This window comes from Zea mays, chromosome 6 (assembly GCF_902167145.1).
Source record: "Zea mays cultivar B73 chromosome 6, Zm-B73-REFERENCE-NAM-5.0, whole genome shotgun sequence".
Taxonomy (NCBI): domain Eukaryota; kingdom Viridiplantae; phylum Streptophyta; class Magnoliopsida; order Poales; family Poaceae; genus Zea; species Zea mays.
In genome coordinates this window covers 77,187,443-77,203,389 of record NC_050101.1, presented here as the reverse complement: position 1 = coordinate 77,203,389, position 15,947 = coordinate 77,187,443, and positions in this window count along the sequence as shown.

The following is a 15,947-nucleotide window of genomic DNA, read 5'->3' as shown; positions in this document are numbered from 1 at the left end:
CTGGGAGGATGAAGAAGTGGGCACAGTCATCGATCTGGAGTTGGACGACTCTGATAAGGGCTGGCGTACCGTTTCGGCCAGGTCAGATCATGGTCGTCGATCGTGGATTGTTTGGTTGGGAGCTTGGTTAGATCAGATCGAGTATGGACCATTGGATTGGGATCTGATGATCCCGGTTGCGTACCGGTTCATTACGTGAGCCGATTTAATCGTGGGCGTAGAATCTGGATCGGACGTCCCATATTCAACGATACCTCTTCACTGATTTCTTTTGCGATTAAGCCCCTGAGCTTTCACAAGAATCAAGCCGTCGTCCGTGCCCTGTGTAAAGTAATTACATATGTGCCCTGAAAATTCATAAAACAGCCCCTCAACTCTGTGATATTAGTGGTCGCAGTCCAGAAAATAGGGAAATAGGAAATTAATATTAGAAATAGATTTTTAATTCAAAAATAAATCCCGAGACTTATATAATTCATATTAAATTCATTTCAACTCCAAATTGAGTCATTCCAGTTGCATTAATTTTGTTTTAATATTGTCTACCACTTAGTACCTCTGTTTAGCAATGAAATATGAATTAAAATTATTTATCTGAATTAATCTATACCATGTACTCAATAACTCTAGAAATTCGTAACTCAATAACCGTAGCTCCGATTTTGGTGATTCTCGATCCCACGATCTCGTAGCTTCGTGTAGATTATTATTACACAGTTTATTTTCATATTTGGTGTGATGTTAATTTTGCCTACACATCTTTGTCTGTATTGCTACGTTTAGCAGTGAGGACATGAGTCACCTGAAGAGCAAGTTGGTACCTGGAATCTCAAGTGCCAGGCAAGTTGTGCCCTTGATCACTTCTTTTACCCAGTCATGTTCTGATTAATCATAATGATCTGCATAGGTTAATTTTGATGGGACCCAATAGGTTACCCTAGTTTGACTATCTTTATACCTTGTTCACCACTGAATTTTTGGGTAGTACCAGCTATTGCTTTATGTGGTTTTGGGTATAGAGATACATTTTATTCATGATTATACTTTTATTATCAGTTTGTTAATTACTGTTCATGACAAGATCATTATGTTAATTGGAACATGGAGAACCACCCGGGAAAACAGTGCTACCACAAGGGTTTAATGGGACGCCCTTGGCTGACTAATTAGGAAAGCTAGTGGAGGACTACCTTACCCGAAAGAGGCAAGGGCAGTAGGGGAGTGGTTAGTGTAGGGAGGTCCTCGAGTTGATTTTGCTGCGATGGCGGTTAGACGAGGGATTCCTGCATTGGAGCTTCCTATAACTGTAGCGGGTTTTCTGAAGCTAGTGGAACTTTGTAAAGGCCTCGTAGTGTTATCCTACCTCGCCTCCTTGGTAGAGGTGTATGGGATTGGCCGTCGCTTGGCAGATGGGTAACATGACTTGTGGGTAAAGATGTGCAACCTCTGCAGAGTGCAAAACTGGTATACCAGCCGTGCTCACGGTCATGAGCAGCTCGGACACTAACATGATTAATTTATGGAACTTAAATTCAATTTGTCATATGCATTGCATCGCAGGTGTTGTTATTACTTTTGTTCTACTACTTAATTGGGTTGGTATTTACTTATACTTAGTAATTGCTAATAAAATTTTGACCATCTTTAAAAGCAATGCTCAACTTCAGCCATCCTCTTTGGTAAGCCTTACACTTCACGTGAGCTCCCACCTTTGGCGAGTTCATGCACATTATTCCCCACAACTTGTTGAGCTATGAACGTATGTGAGCTCACTCTTGCTGTCTCACATCCCCCACACACACAGGTCAAGAACAGGTACCGCAGGGTGAGGCGCTTGGAGGATGTTGTGACGTGTTCGTGAGAGGTCTAGGCCATCGTCTCCCAGTCAACTTTGGGTTGCTAGACCGTTGTCTCCTTATAATGTAATTATGTATTTTGTATGGAACTCCTATTATATAGTAAAGATTTGACATTCGATCCTGTGTGATAATTCAACATATGTGTGAGACTTGGTCCCAGCACACCTGGTGATTATGTTCGCACCCGAGTTTTGGACCCCTAAAACCAGGGTGTGACACTTTCATGTCAAAATAGTGGCACTATTTGATAGACAATAATATTACAAAATTATAGGAACAGGAATGGATTAATTTGGACTAAGCATGAATTTTCTACAAATTAAACAAGTTCTAGCATTTATTTATACATTAAAAATCAATTTATGTTATTAATTTCCTATTTTCATTACTCTCTGGATTGGGTGCCAATTTCTGAAGAGTACAGGGGCCCTGGCGCAAATGTAACCAAGACACAGGCTGACAACAGGGTGGACTACGGGTTGAATACTCAATTTTGCAGGGTCTCTTTAACAATTTTGACACGGCGAAGGGTACGCGTTGCTTACAGCCGTCAGATCGGATCCGAGGGCCACGATTAGATCCCGCGCATCGCTCAACCTCACACACCTATGACCTCCCGATCAACATCTAACGGTCACGATTTAAAAGAACCCAAATCTAATATGATGCACACGATACAGGATCGACAGCACGGATCTTAAAACTCGAACCGGTATCTATTTTCTGATCCGAGACGTTGGTTTGAGATCGGACGGTGCCCGATCGATGACCGCCCTAACTCTTTCTCGTATCCCTCTCATGGCCAACGCCGGTGGCGAAGCAAGTTTCCCCATGGCAGCGCCATTGCCGCCCGCCCTCGAAACTACCCTCCAACGCGTCAAACCTCAATCTGAGCCTAGCTGTGTGTGAAGCAGATCATAACGGACATGGGAGAGGGTCACATACCAACACGGCGGCCGCACAACTCCCAGTCCACGCGCAAGAGTGGCTCCTCCACGAGATTATGGCTCCAGCGAGCAATTCTCCTCCAGCCGACCCACGAAGATGCTTGGGAAGGCCGTGCGTAGACATCCGCGAACGCGACAAAGCTCCCGACCTATAAGCCTAGATCACAACACCGATTGGGACGCGGCACCACGGCGGCAGCACAAAGGCGTTCTCTTTTTCACGGCGACGCAACTCGGCGCATGGCAGTGTGGGCGTTTGTGGATGCGAGGGCGCGATAGAGGGGAAGGATAGGGCCTGGTCCTCCGCTATATGCACGCCCAGGACTAGTGGGGCCAGCTAGGGAGAACTCCGCGGCGGTGGTGAGCTTTTCGGCCAGGTGGTTGCGAGGGAGACGACGCCTGCCCGGTGGGCCCCACTGCCAGTGACCAACAGAGTAGCCACGCACCAGTGTGATTAATGGGGCGGGTCCACCAGCAGACGCCTGGGTTGTACCGCGTGCCGCGCGAGGCAACTGTCGAGCGGGCCCCATAATCTAGTGAGATAGTGAGAGTGGGCACGAGAGAAGAGGCTGGCCAACAGGCCCCAGGTGTCGACGCCATTTATCAGCTAGGCCGCACTGAGAGCTGGAGATGAGCCGAGGCGAGGTAATCGGCCCAAGCGGTGTTTTCTTTTTTTTCTTTTTTCTTTTTCTTTTCTCTATTTCAAAATTCAATTTGAATTCAAATTTTAATTTCAAACCTGTGCCAAATTTATTCTCAATTATATTGTGAAATTGAGAAGTACCAATTTTGGAAATATAAATTTTCTTTATATTATATACTCCTTTTTTATTTTTCTCCCCTTTTTCTTCAAATCTTCACCTCATTATTATTATATTTTTATTCATTTTATTATTGTATTAAATGCACAAACAAACTCAGCATGATGCACAAGTTGTTCTTGTCTCATTTGTTAATTAGTCACTTTTAGGTGTGGTTATTCATATGTGATAATAAATGGGGACAAAGTACATAAGAGAGTTATCCCTTCTACATGGTTTACAATTTTGGGTATTACAAATCCTACCCTCCTTACAAAGAATCTTGTCCTCAAGATTAAGGTAGAACTAGTAAAGAGGTGGGTAAAGTCTATGCATAGTTCTTCTTCTCTCTCCCAAGTAGTTTCATCTTCTCCATGGTGACTCCATTGCACTTTGCATATTTTGATCACTTTACTCCTTGTGGCACGAGTCAAAGTATCAAGAATTTTGATAGGATACTCAGCATATGTCAAATCATCTTGAACACTAAGGTCCTCCATTGGTAGCTGCTCTTCAGGTACCCTAAGACACTTCTTCAATTGTGATACATGAAAGACATCATGTACATCCGCAAGATGAATGAGTAGTTCCAGTTGATATGCAACTTCTCCCACTCGCTTTAAGATCAAGAAAGGTCCAATGAGACGAGGGGACAATTTCCCTTTAACTTTAAATCTTCTCATACCCCGGATTGGTGACACCTTTCAAATACACGTGATCACCCTCCTTAAACTCTAGTAGTCTTCTCCGGGTATCAGCATAGATCTTCTGCCTTGATTGTGCAGTTCTCAAATTCTCCCTTATCATTCGTACTTGTTCTTCTGCCTCTTGTATAATTTCAGGCCCAAAGAACTGCCTTTCACTAGTTTGATCTCAATACAGTGGAGTCTTGCATTTTCTACCATATAGAGCCTCAAACGGTGACATCTTCAAGTTGGCCTAGTAGCTATTATTGTATGAGAACTCCGCATATGGTAAACTGTTATCCCAACTACCACCATGTTTAAGATCACAAGCTCTTAACATATCCTCCTGTACTTGGTTGGTCCTCTCGGTCTGCCCATCAGTTTGAGGATGGTAGGCCGAACTGAAATTCAACTGTGTGTCCAAGCACTCGTGCAACTTCTTCCAAAACCGAGAAGTAAAATGTGATCCTCGGCCTGACACGATCTTCTTAGGCACCCCATGTAGACAAACGATCTGAGTCATATACAATTCTGCTAGCATGGCCCCCGTGTAATTAGTTCTCATAGGTATGAAGTGAGCCACTTTTGTTAGTCTGTCCACAATCACCCAAATAGAGTCATACTGTCGGGGACCATAATTAGGGGTACCCTCAAGACCCCTAAATCTCAGCTGGTAACCCCCATCAGCACAAAGCTGCAAAGGCCTGATGGGTGCGATTAAGTCAAGGATCGGTCCATTCAAGGGACATGATCGTGCCTCGCCCGAGCCTAGCCTCGGGCAAGGGAAGCCGACCTCGGAGAACCTACATCTCGCCCGAGGACCCCCCCTCTAGCAACGGGCACACTATCAGCTCGCCCGAGGCCCAGTCTTCACCGAGAAGCAACCTTGGCCACATCGCCACACCGACCGGCCAAATCGCAGGGGCATTTAATGCAAAGGTGGCCTGGCACCTTTATCCTGACGCACGCCCTCCAGTCGATAGAGCCGAAGTGACCGCAGTCACTTCGCCGCTCTACTGACCGGTCTGACAAGAGGACAGCGCCGCCTGCGCCGCTCCGACTGCTGAGCCACCCGACAGAGTGAAACTGACAGCAGCCAAGGCCAGCCTCGGGCGTCATAGGAAACTCCGCCTCGCCGGACCCCAGGGCTCGGACTCGGGCTCAGCCCCGGAAGACGGCGAACTCCGCTCCGCCCGACCCAGGGCTCGGACTCGGGCTTAGCCCCGGAAGACGGCGAACTCCGCTCCGCCCGACCCAGGGCTCGGACTCGGGCTCAGCCCCGGAAGACGGCGAACTCCGCTCCGCCCGACCCAGGGCTCGGACATGGGCTCAGCCCCGAAAGACGACGAACTCCGCCTCGCCCGACCCCAGGGCTCAGACTCAGCCCTGGCCTCAGCCGACGGTCTCCGCCTCGCCCGACCCAGGGCTCGGACATGGGCTTAACCCCGGAAGACGACGAACTCCGCCTCGCCCGACCCCAGGGCTCGGACTCAGCCCTGGCCTCAGCCGACGGTCTCCGCCTCGCCCGACCCAGGGGCTCAGACTCGACCACGGCCACGGAAGACAGACTCGACCTCGACCTCGGAGGAGCCTCCACATCGCCCAACCTAGGGCGCGGACCGACCACGTCGAAAGGAGGCGCCATCATTACCCTACCCCGGGCTGACTCAGGCTACATGGAACAAGACCGGCGTCCCATCTGGCTCGCTCTGCCAGATAAGCAATGATGGCGCCCCGCACGCTCTGTGACGACGGCGGCTCTTGGCCCCCTTACGGAAGCAAGAGGACGTCAGCAAGGACTCGACAGCCCCAACAGCTGTCCTTCCGCCAGGCTCCAGCGCTCCTCCGACGGCCACGACACCACACGAACCGAGTGCCAAAACCTCTTCGGCTGCCACGACGGCATGTACTTAGGGCGCTAGCTCTCCTCCGCTAGACACGTAGCACTCTGCTACACCCCCCATTGTACACCTGGATCCTCTCCTTATGCCTATAAAAGGAAGGACCAGGGCCCTCTTACAGAGGGTTGGCCCGCGCGGAGAAGGACGGGACGGCGCTCGCGCAAGGCCGCTCGCTCCCACTCCCGCGTGGACGCTTGTATCCCCCTACTGCAAGCGCACCCGACTCAGGCGCGGGGCTAACATGAAGGCCGCGGGATTCGCTCTCTCACGCCTGCCTCCCTCCGGCTGCTTCCTTTCCCCCCTTCGCGTTCCACCTCGTGTCGACCCATCTGGCTGGGGCACGCAGCGACAATTCACTCGTCGGTCCAGGGACCCCCCGGGTTTTGAAACACCGACAGTTGGCGCGCCAGGTAGGGGCCTGCTGCGTGTTGACGAATAGCTTCCCGTCAAGCTCCAGATGGGCAGTCTCCAGCAACCTTTCCGGCCTAGGACGGTGCTCCATTTCAGGAATCTTGAGTTCACGTCCCTCGACGGCAGCTACGACATGATACTCCTTCCCCCGCCGCGCGACAGCAACAATGGCGGTCGACAACCTGCTCGTCGGCGGGGAAATCGACGACGCCTTCCCCACGAGGTGGAAGGACGACATTTGGGCTTGTCCCGTCCCCTCCCCTGCCGACGGAGGAGGAGGCGGGGCAACCAAGGCCAAGCAGGAAGTGGCACCTCGTTGGCTGTCGAGCAAGTCGACGGCGCCGGCGCCCCATCGGAGGGCGCGTTGGGCATCGATCTCGCGTCTGAGACGAAGACGAGCGCCGCCTCCCCGTAACACGCCAATCTCAAGCAAACGCACGACGCCAGCACGCTCGCGAAGGACTTGCTGGGCGTCACCCTCGTACCTGAGACAACGGTGCAGTCAGTCCCAGACGCGACCTCGTCACTGACCGTCGACCGAAAGGTACCGACCGATTCCCATCTCGCGTCTTTTGGATTCGGCCTCGACCCACCAAGCGACTACGCTTCGGTGAGCACCTGCATAGAGGCGAGTCCAAACCCTCTGGGGCATCGTGTGCGGTCACCCTGGGACCGACTGACGGCCGACCCGACCTACGAGCCCTCGGGGTCCGAGGAAGATGGCGAGCCCGACCTCTGTTGGGATTTCTCCGGGCTTGGTAACCCCAGTGTCGTGCGGGACTTCATGACCGCATGTGACTACTGCCTTTCCGACTGTTCCGACGGCAGCCGCGACCTTGACAATGAGGACCGCGGCCCAAGTCATGAATGTTTCCACATCGATCTAGGGGGTCCCGGCGAAGGCAACCATCTTGGTATGCCGGAAAATGGTGATCTCCCTAGGCCCGTGCCTCGCGTTGACATCCTTCGGGAGCTAGCTGTGGTCCCCGTCCCGCGCGGGGGGTCCTGACCCACAGCTCGAGCAAATCCGCGAGAGGCAGGCCAGGCTCGACGAGGGAGCAGGAACGCTTGTGCCGATCCACCGGGACACCGGGCAGGAATGGGCGGTCCAACCCCCGGCCAGAGAAGCGCGTCATCTCCCCCAGGACATCCAACACCGCATCGCCGACGACGTCAGGGTGAGGCCACCGCCAGATTCCAGCGGAGTCGGCCAGAACCTGGCTGCAGCAGCAATACTCCTCCGCGCGATGCCGGAGCCATCAACCACCGAGGGGCGGCGTATCCAGGGAGAGCTCAAGAATCTCCTGGAGGACGCCGCGGTCCGACGGGCCGAAAGCTCTGCCTCCCGAAAGTAGGGTTTCCCCTCGGAACATCGCGCCGCGACTTCCTGATTCATGCGGGAAGCCTCGGTCCACTCCGGGCGCACGCGCAACACAGCGCCTGCGGTCCCGGGTCGCCTCGGCAACGAGCGTCATCATCACAGCCGTCGGGCCCACCTCGACGACAGGGCGCGCCGAGGCTACCACCCCAGACATGGGGGACGCTACGACAGCGGGGAGGATCGGAGTCCTTCGCCCGAACCACCCGGTCCGCAGGCTTTCAGCCGCGCCATACAACGGGCACTGTTCCCGACCCGGTTCCGAACCCCGACTACTATCACAAAGTACTCGGGGGAGACGAGACCGGAACTGTGGCTCGCGGACTATCGGCTGGCCTGCCAACTGGGTGGAACGAACGATGACAACCTCATCATCCGTAACCTCCCCCTGTTCCTCTCCGACACCGCTCGAGCCTGGCTGGAGCACCTGCCCCCGGGGCAGATCTCCAACTGGGACGACCTGGTCCAAGCCTTCGCCGGCAATTTCCAGGGCACGTACGTGCGCCCTGGAAACTCCTGGGATCTCCGAAGCTGCCGCCAGTAGCCGGGAGAGTATCTCCGGGACTACATCCGGCGATTCTCGAAGCAGCGCACAGAGCTGCCCAACGTCACCGATTCGGATGTCATCGGCGTGTTCCTCGCCGGCACCACCTGTCGCGACCTGGTGAGCAAGCTGGGTCGCAAGACCCCCACCAGGGCGAGCGAGCTTGTCGGGGACCATAATTAGGGGTACCCTCAAGACTCCTAATTCTCAGCTGGTAACCCCCATCAGCATAAAGCTGCTAAGGCCTGATGGGTGCGATTAAGTCAGGGATCAGTCCATTCGAGCGACTCGATCACGCCTCGCCCGAGCCTAGCCTCGGACAAGGGCAGCCGACCCCGGAGGATTTCCGTCTCGCCCGAGGCCCCCCCCCCTCCGACGGCGAACATATCTCTGGCTCGCCCGAGGCCCTGCCTTCGTTAAGAAGCAACCCTGACTAAATCGCCGCACCGACCGACCAAGTCGCAGGAGCATTTAATGCAAAGGTAGCCTGACACCTTTGTCCTGACGCGCGACCTCCGGCAGAGCCGAAGTGACCGCCGTCACTTCGCCGCTCCACTGACCGGCCTGACAGAAGGACAGTGTCGCCTGCGCCACTCCGACTGCAGTGCCACTTGACAGAGTGAGACTGACAGGCAGTCAGGCCCTGCCAAAGGCACCATAGGAAGCTCCGCCCGACCCAGGGCTCGGACTCGGGCTAAGTCCCGGAAGACGGCGAACTCCGCTCCGCCCGACCCAGGGCTCGGACTTGGGCTAAGTCCCGGAAGACGGCGAACTCCGCTCCGCCCGACCCAGGGCTCAGACTCGGGCTAAGTCCCGGAAGACGGCGAACTCCGCTCCGCCCGACCCAGGGCTCGGACTCGGGCTAAGTCCCGGAAGACGACGAACTCCGCTTCGCCCGACCCCAGGGCTCGGACTCGGGCTCAGCCCCAGAAGACGACGAACTCCGCTTCGCTCGACCCCAGGGCTCGGACTCGGGCTCAGCCCCAGAAGACGACGAACTCCGCTTCGCCCGACCCCAGGGCTCGGACTCCGCCCTGGCCTCTGCCGAACGACCTCCGCCTCGCCCGACCCAGGGGCTCGGACTCGGCCTCGGCCATGGAAGACAGACTCGACCTCGGCTTCGAAGGAGCCTCCGCGTCGCGCAACCTAGGGCGCAGGCCAGCCACGTCAACTGGAAGCGCCATCATCACCCTACCCCGAGCTGACTCGGGCCGCAGAGAACAAGACCGGTGTCCCATCTGGCTAGCTCCGCTAGATAGGCAATGATGGCGCCCCGCATGCTCTGTGACGACGGCGGCTCTCAGCTCTCTTACGGAAGCAGGAGGACGTCAGCAAGGACTCAACCGCTCCGACAGTTGTCCCTCCACCAGGCTCTGTCGCTCCTCCGACGGCCACGACATCACACCAGCTGGGTGCCAAAATCTCTCCGGCTGCCACATCGGCATGTACTTAGGGCGCTAGCTCTCCCCCGCTAGACACGTAGCACTCTGCTACACCCCCATTGTACACCTGGATCCTCTCCTTACGCCTATAAAAGGAAGGACCAGGGCCCTCTTAGAGAGGGTTGGCCGCGCGGGGACGAGGACGGGACAGGCGCTCTCTTGGGGCCGCTCGCTTCCCTCTCCTGCGTGGACGCTTGTAACCCCCTACTGCAAGCGCACCCGACCTGGGCGCGGGACGAACACGAAGGCCGCGGGATTCCCACCTCTCTCACGCCGGTCTCCGGCCGCCTCGCTCCTTTCCCCCCTTCGCGCTCGCCCACGCGCTCGACCCATCTGGGCTGGGGCACGCGGCGACACTCACTCGTCGGCCCGAGGGACCCCCGGTCTCGAAACGCCGACAGTTGGCGCGCCAGGTCGGGGCCTACTGCGTGTTGACGAACAGCTTCCCGTCAAGCTCCAGATGGGCAGTCTCCAGCAACCTCTCCGACTCGGGACGGTGCTCCGTTTCGGGAGTCTTGAGATCATGTCCTTCGACGGCAGCTACGACATGATACTCCTTCCACCGCCGCGCGACAACGACAATGGCGGCCGACAGCCCGCCCGCCGGCGGCGGAATTGACGACGTCTTCCCCGTGTGGTGGAAGAACAACATTCGAGCTCGCCCCGTCCTCTCCCCCGCCAACGGAGGAGGAGGCAGGGCAACCAAGGCCAAGCGGGAGGCCGCGCCTCGTCGGCTGTCGAGCGAGTCGACGTCCCTAGCGCCCCAACGGGGGGCGCTTCGGGCGTCGACCTCGCGTTTGAGACGAAGGCGAGCGCCGTCTCCCCGCGACACGCCAATCCCGAGCAAGCGGACGACGCCAGCACGCTCGTGGAAGGCTTGCTGGGCGTCACCCTCGTACCTGAGATGACGGTGCAGTCAGTCCCCGACGTGACTTCATCGCCGTTCGTCGACCAAAAGGTACCGACCGATTCCCATCTTATGTCATTTGGATTCAGCCTCAACCCGCCTAGCGACCTTGCTTTGGCGGGCACTCTCGTAGAGGCGAGTTCAAACCCTCTGGGGTTTCGCATGCGGTCGCCTTGGGACCGGCTGACGAACGTCTCGACCTATGGGCCCTCCGGGTCCGAGGAAGACGACGACCCCAGCATCTGTTGGGATTTCTCTAGACTTGGCAACCCCAGTGCCATGCGGGACTTCAGGACCGCATGTGACTACTGCCTCTCCGACTGTTCCGACGGTAGCCGCAGCCTCGACGACGAGGACTGCGGCCCAAGCCACGAATGTTTCCACGTCGATCTAGGGGGTCCCTCCGAAGGCAATCATCTCGGCATGTCGGAGGACGGTGATCTCCCTAGGCCGGTGCCTCGCGCTGATATCCCGCGGGAGCTAGCTGTGGTCCCCGTTTCGGCGGGGGGTCACGACCCACAGCTCGAGCAAGTCCGTGGGGCGCAGGCCAGGCTCGACGAGGGAGCAGGAGCGCTTGAGCCGATCCGCCGGGACGTCGGGCAGGCATGGGCGGGCCAACCCCCGGCCGGAGAAATACATCAGCTGCCCCAAGGTCTCCAGCTCCGCGTCGCCAACGACGTCAGGGTCAGGCCGCCACCCGCATCCAGTGGGGTCGGTCAGAACCTGGCCGCAGCAGCGATGCTTCTCCGCGCGATGCCGGAGCCATCAACCATCGAGGGTCGGCGAATCCAGGGGGAGTTCAAGAATCTCCTGGAAGGCGCTGCGGTCCGACGGGTCGAGAGCTCTGCCTCCCGAAGGCAGGGATACCCCTCGGAACCTCATGCCACGACTTCTCGATTCATGCGGGAAGCCTCGGTCTACACCGGGCGCACGCGCAACACCGCGCCTGCGGCCCCGGGCCACCTCGGCAACGAGCACCATCATCGCGACTGTCGGGCCCACCTCGACGAGAGGGTGCGTCGAGGCTATCACCCCAGGCGTGGGGGACGCTACGACAGTGGGGAGGATCGGAGTCCCTCGCCCGAACCACCCGGTCCGCAGGCCTTCAGTCAGGCCATCCGGCGGGCACCGTTCCCGACCCGGTTCCGACCCCCGACTACTATCACAAAGTACTCGGGGGAAACGAGACCGGAATTTTGGCTCGCGGACTACCGCCTGGCCTGCCAGCTGGGTGGAACGGACGACGACAACCTCATCATCCGCAACCTCCCCCTGTTCCTCTCCGACACCGCTCGCGCCTGGTTGGAGCACCTGCCTCCGGGGCAGATCTCCAACTGGGATGACCTGGTCCAAGCCTTCGCCGGCAATTTCCAGGGCACGTACGTGCGCCCCAGGAATTCCTGGGACCTCCGAAGCTGCCGGCAGCAGCCGGGAGAGTCTCTCCGGGACTACATCCGACGATTCTCGAAGCAGCGCACCGAGCTGCCCAACATCACCGACTCGGATGTCATCGGCGCGTTCCTTGCCGGCACCACCTGCCGTGACCTGGTGAGCAAGTTGGGTCGCAAGACCCCCACCAGGGCGAGCGAGCTGATGGGTATCGCCACCAAGTTCGCCTCTGGCCAGGAGGCGGTCGAGGCTATCTTCCGAAAGGACAAGCAGCCCCAGGGCCGCCCACCGGAAGATGCTCCCGAGGCGTCTACTCAGCACGGCGCCAAGAAGAAAGGCAAGAAGAAGTCGCAAGCGAAACGCGACGCCGCCGACGCGGACCTTGTCGCCGCCGCCGAGTACAAGAACCCTCGGAAGCCCCCCGGAGGTGCCAACCTCTTCGACAAGATGCTCAAGGAGCCGTGCCCCTATCACCAGGGGCCCGTCAAGCACACCCTTGAGGAGTGCGTCATGCTTCGGCGCCACTTCCACAGGGTCGGGCCACCCGCGGAGGGTGGCAGGGCCCGCGACGATGACAAGAAGGAAGATCACCAAGCAGGAGAGTTCCCAGAGGTCCGCGACTGCTTCATGATCTATGGTGGGCATGCGGTGAATGCCTCGGCTCGGCATCGCAAGTAAGAGCGCTGGGAGGTCTGCTCGGTGGAGGTGGCGGCGCCAGTCTACCTAGACTGGTCCGACAAGCCCGTCACCTTCGACCAAGCTGACCACCCTGACCACGTGCCGAGCCCGGGGAAGTACCCGCTCGTCGTCGACCCCGTCATCGGCGACGTCAGGCTCACCAAGGTCCTTACGGACGGGGGCAGCAGTCTCAACATCATCTACGCCGAGACCCTCAGGATCCTACGTGTCGATCTGTCCTCCGTCCGAGCAGGCGCTGCGCCCTTCCACGGGATCATTCTCGGGAAGCGCGTCCAGCCCCTCGGACGACTCGACCTTCCCGTCTGCTTCGGAACACCCTCCAACTTCCGAAGGGAGACTTTGACGTTCGAGGTGGTCGGGTTCCGAGGAACCTACCACGCGGTACTGGGGAGGCCATGCTACGCGAAGTTCATGGCCATCCCCAACTACACCTACCTGAAGCTCAAGATGCCGGGCCCCAACGGGGTCATCACCGTCGGCCCCACGTACAAACACGCGTTCGAATGCGACGTGGAGTGCGTGGAGTACGCCGAGGCCCTCGCCGAGTCCGAGGCCCTCATCGCCGACCTGGAAAGCCTCTCCAAAGAGGTGCCAGACGTGAAGCGTCATGCCGGCAACTTCGAGTCAGTGGAGACGGTTAAGGCCGTCCCCCTCGACCCCAGTGGCGACGCCTCCAAGCAGATCCGGATCGGTTCCGGGCTCGACCCCAAATAGGAAACAGTGCTCGTCGACTTTCTCCGCGCGAACGTCGATGTCTTCGCGTGGAGTCCCTCGGACATGCCCGGCATACCGAGGGATGTCGCCGAGCACTCGCTGGATATTCGGGCCGGAGCCCGACCCGTCAAGCAGCCTCTGCGCCGATTCGACGAGGAGAAGCGCAGAGCGATAGGCGAGGAGATCCACAAGCTAATGGCAGCCGGGTTCATCAAAGAGGTATTCCATCCCGAATGGCTTGCCAACCCTGTGCTTGTGAGAAAGAAACGGGGGAAATGGTGGATGTGTGTAGACTACACTGGTCTCAACAAAGCATGTCCGAAGGTTCCCTACCCTCTGCCTCGCATCGATCAAATCGTGGATTCCACTGCTGGGTGCGAAACCCTGTCTTTCCTCGACGCCTACTCGGGGTACCACCAAATCAGGATGAGAGAGTCCGACCAGCTCGCGACTTCTTTCATCACGCCCTTCGGCATGTACTGCTATGTCACCATGCCGTTCGGTTTGAGGAATGTGGGCGCGACGTACCAGCGGTGCATGAACCATGTGTTCGGCGAACACATCGGTCGCACAGTCGAGGCCTACGTCGATGACATCGTAGTCAAGACGAGGAAAGCTTTCGACCTCCTCTCCGACCTTGAAGTGACATTCCGATGTCTCAAGGCGAAAGGCGTCAAGCTCAATCCCGAGAAGTGTGTCTTCGGGGTGCCCCGGGGCCTGCTCTTGGGGTTCATCGTCTCCGAGTGGGGCATCGAAGCCAACCCGGAGAAGATCGCAGCCATCACCAGCATGGGTCCCATCAAGGACTTAAAGGGCGTACAGAGGGTCATGGGATGTCTCGCGGCTCTGAGCCGCTTCATCTCACGCCTCGGCGAAAGAGGCCTGCCTCTGTACCGCCTCTTAAGGAAGGCCGAGCGCTTCGCTTGGACCCCTGAGGCTGAGGAAGCTCTCGGGAACCTGAAGGCGCTCCTCACAAAGGCGCCTATCTTGGTGCCCCCAGCTACCGGAGAAGCCCTCTTGGTCTACGTCGCCGCGACCACTCAGGTGGTTAGCGCCGCGATTGTGGTCGAGAGGCAAGAAGAGGGGCATGCATTGCCCGTTTAGAGGCCAGTTTACTTCGTCAGCGAGGTACTGTCCGAAACCAAGATCCGCTACCCACAAGTTCAGAAGCTGTTGTATGCAGTGATCCTGACGCGGCGGAAGTTGCGACACTACTTCGAGTCTCATCCGGTAACTGTGGTGTCATCCTTCCCCCTGGGGGAGATCATCCAGTGCCGAGAGGCCTCGGGCAGGATTGCAAAGTGGGCGGTGGAAATCATGGGCGAGACAATCTCGTTCGCCCCTCGGAAGGCCATCAAGTCCCAGGTCTTGGCGGACTTCGTAGCTGAATGGGTCGACACCTAGCTACCGATGGCTCCGATCTAGCCGGAGCTCTGGACCATGTTTTTCGACGGGTCGCTGATGAAGACGGGAGCCGGCGCAGGCCTCCTCTTCATCTCGCCCCTCGGGAAACACCTACGCTATGTGCTACGCCTCCATTTCCCAGCGTCCAACAATGTGGCTGAGTACGAGGCTCTGGTCAATGGGTTGCGGATCGCCATCGAGCTAGGGGTCAGGCGCCTCGACGCCCGCGGTGACTCGCAGCTCGTCATCGACCAAGTCATGAAGAACTCCCACTGCCGCGACCCGAAGATGGAGGCCTACTGCGATGAGGTTCGGTGCCTGGAAGACAAGTTCTACGGGCTCGAGCTTAACCACATCGCTCGGCGCTACAACGAGACTGCGGACGAGCTGGCAAAAATAGCCTCGGGGCGAACAACGGTTCCCCCAGACGTCTTCTCCCGGGATCTGCATCAACCCTCCGTCAAGATCGACGACTCGCCCGAGCCTGAGGCGCCCTCGGTCCAGCCCGAGGTGCCCTCGGCACAGCCCGAGGCACCCTCAGCTCGGCCCGAGGCGGCCTCGGTTCAACCCGAGGTACCCTCGGCCTCCGAGGGTGAGGCACTGCGCATCGAGGAGGAGCTGAGCGGGGCCACGCCTGATCGAAATTGGCAGATCCCGTACCTGCAATATCTCCGCCAAGGAGAGCTACCCCTCGACCGAGTCGAGGCTCGGCGGGTGGCGCGACGCGCCAAGTCGTTCGTCTTGCTGGGCGATGAGAAGGAGCTCTACCACCGCAGCCCCTCGGACATCCTCCAGCGATGCATTTCCGTCGCCGAAGGTCAGGAACTCCTGCAAGAGATACACTCGGGGGCTTGCGGCCATCACGC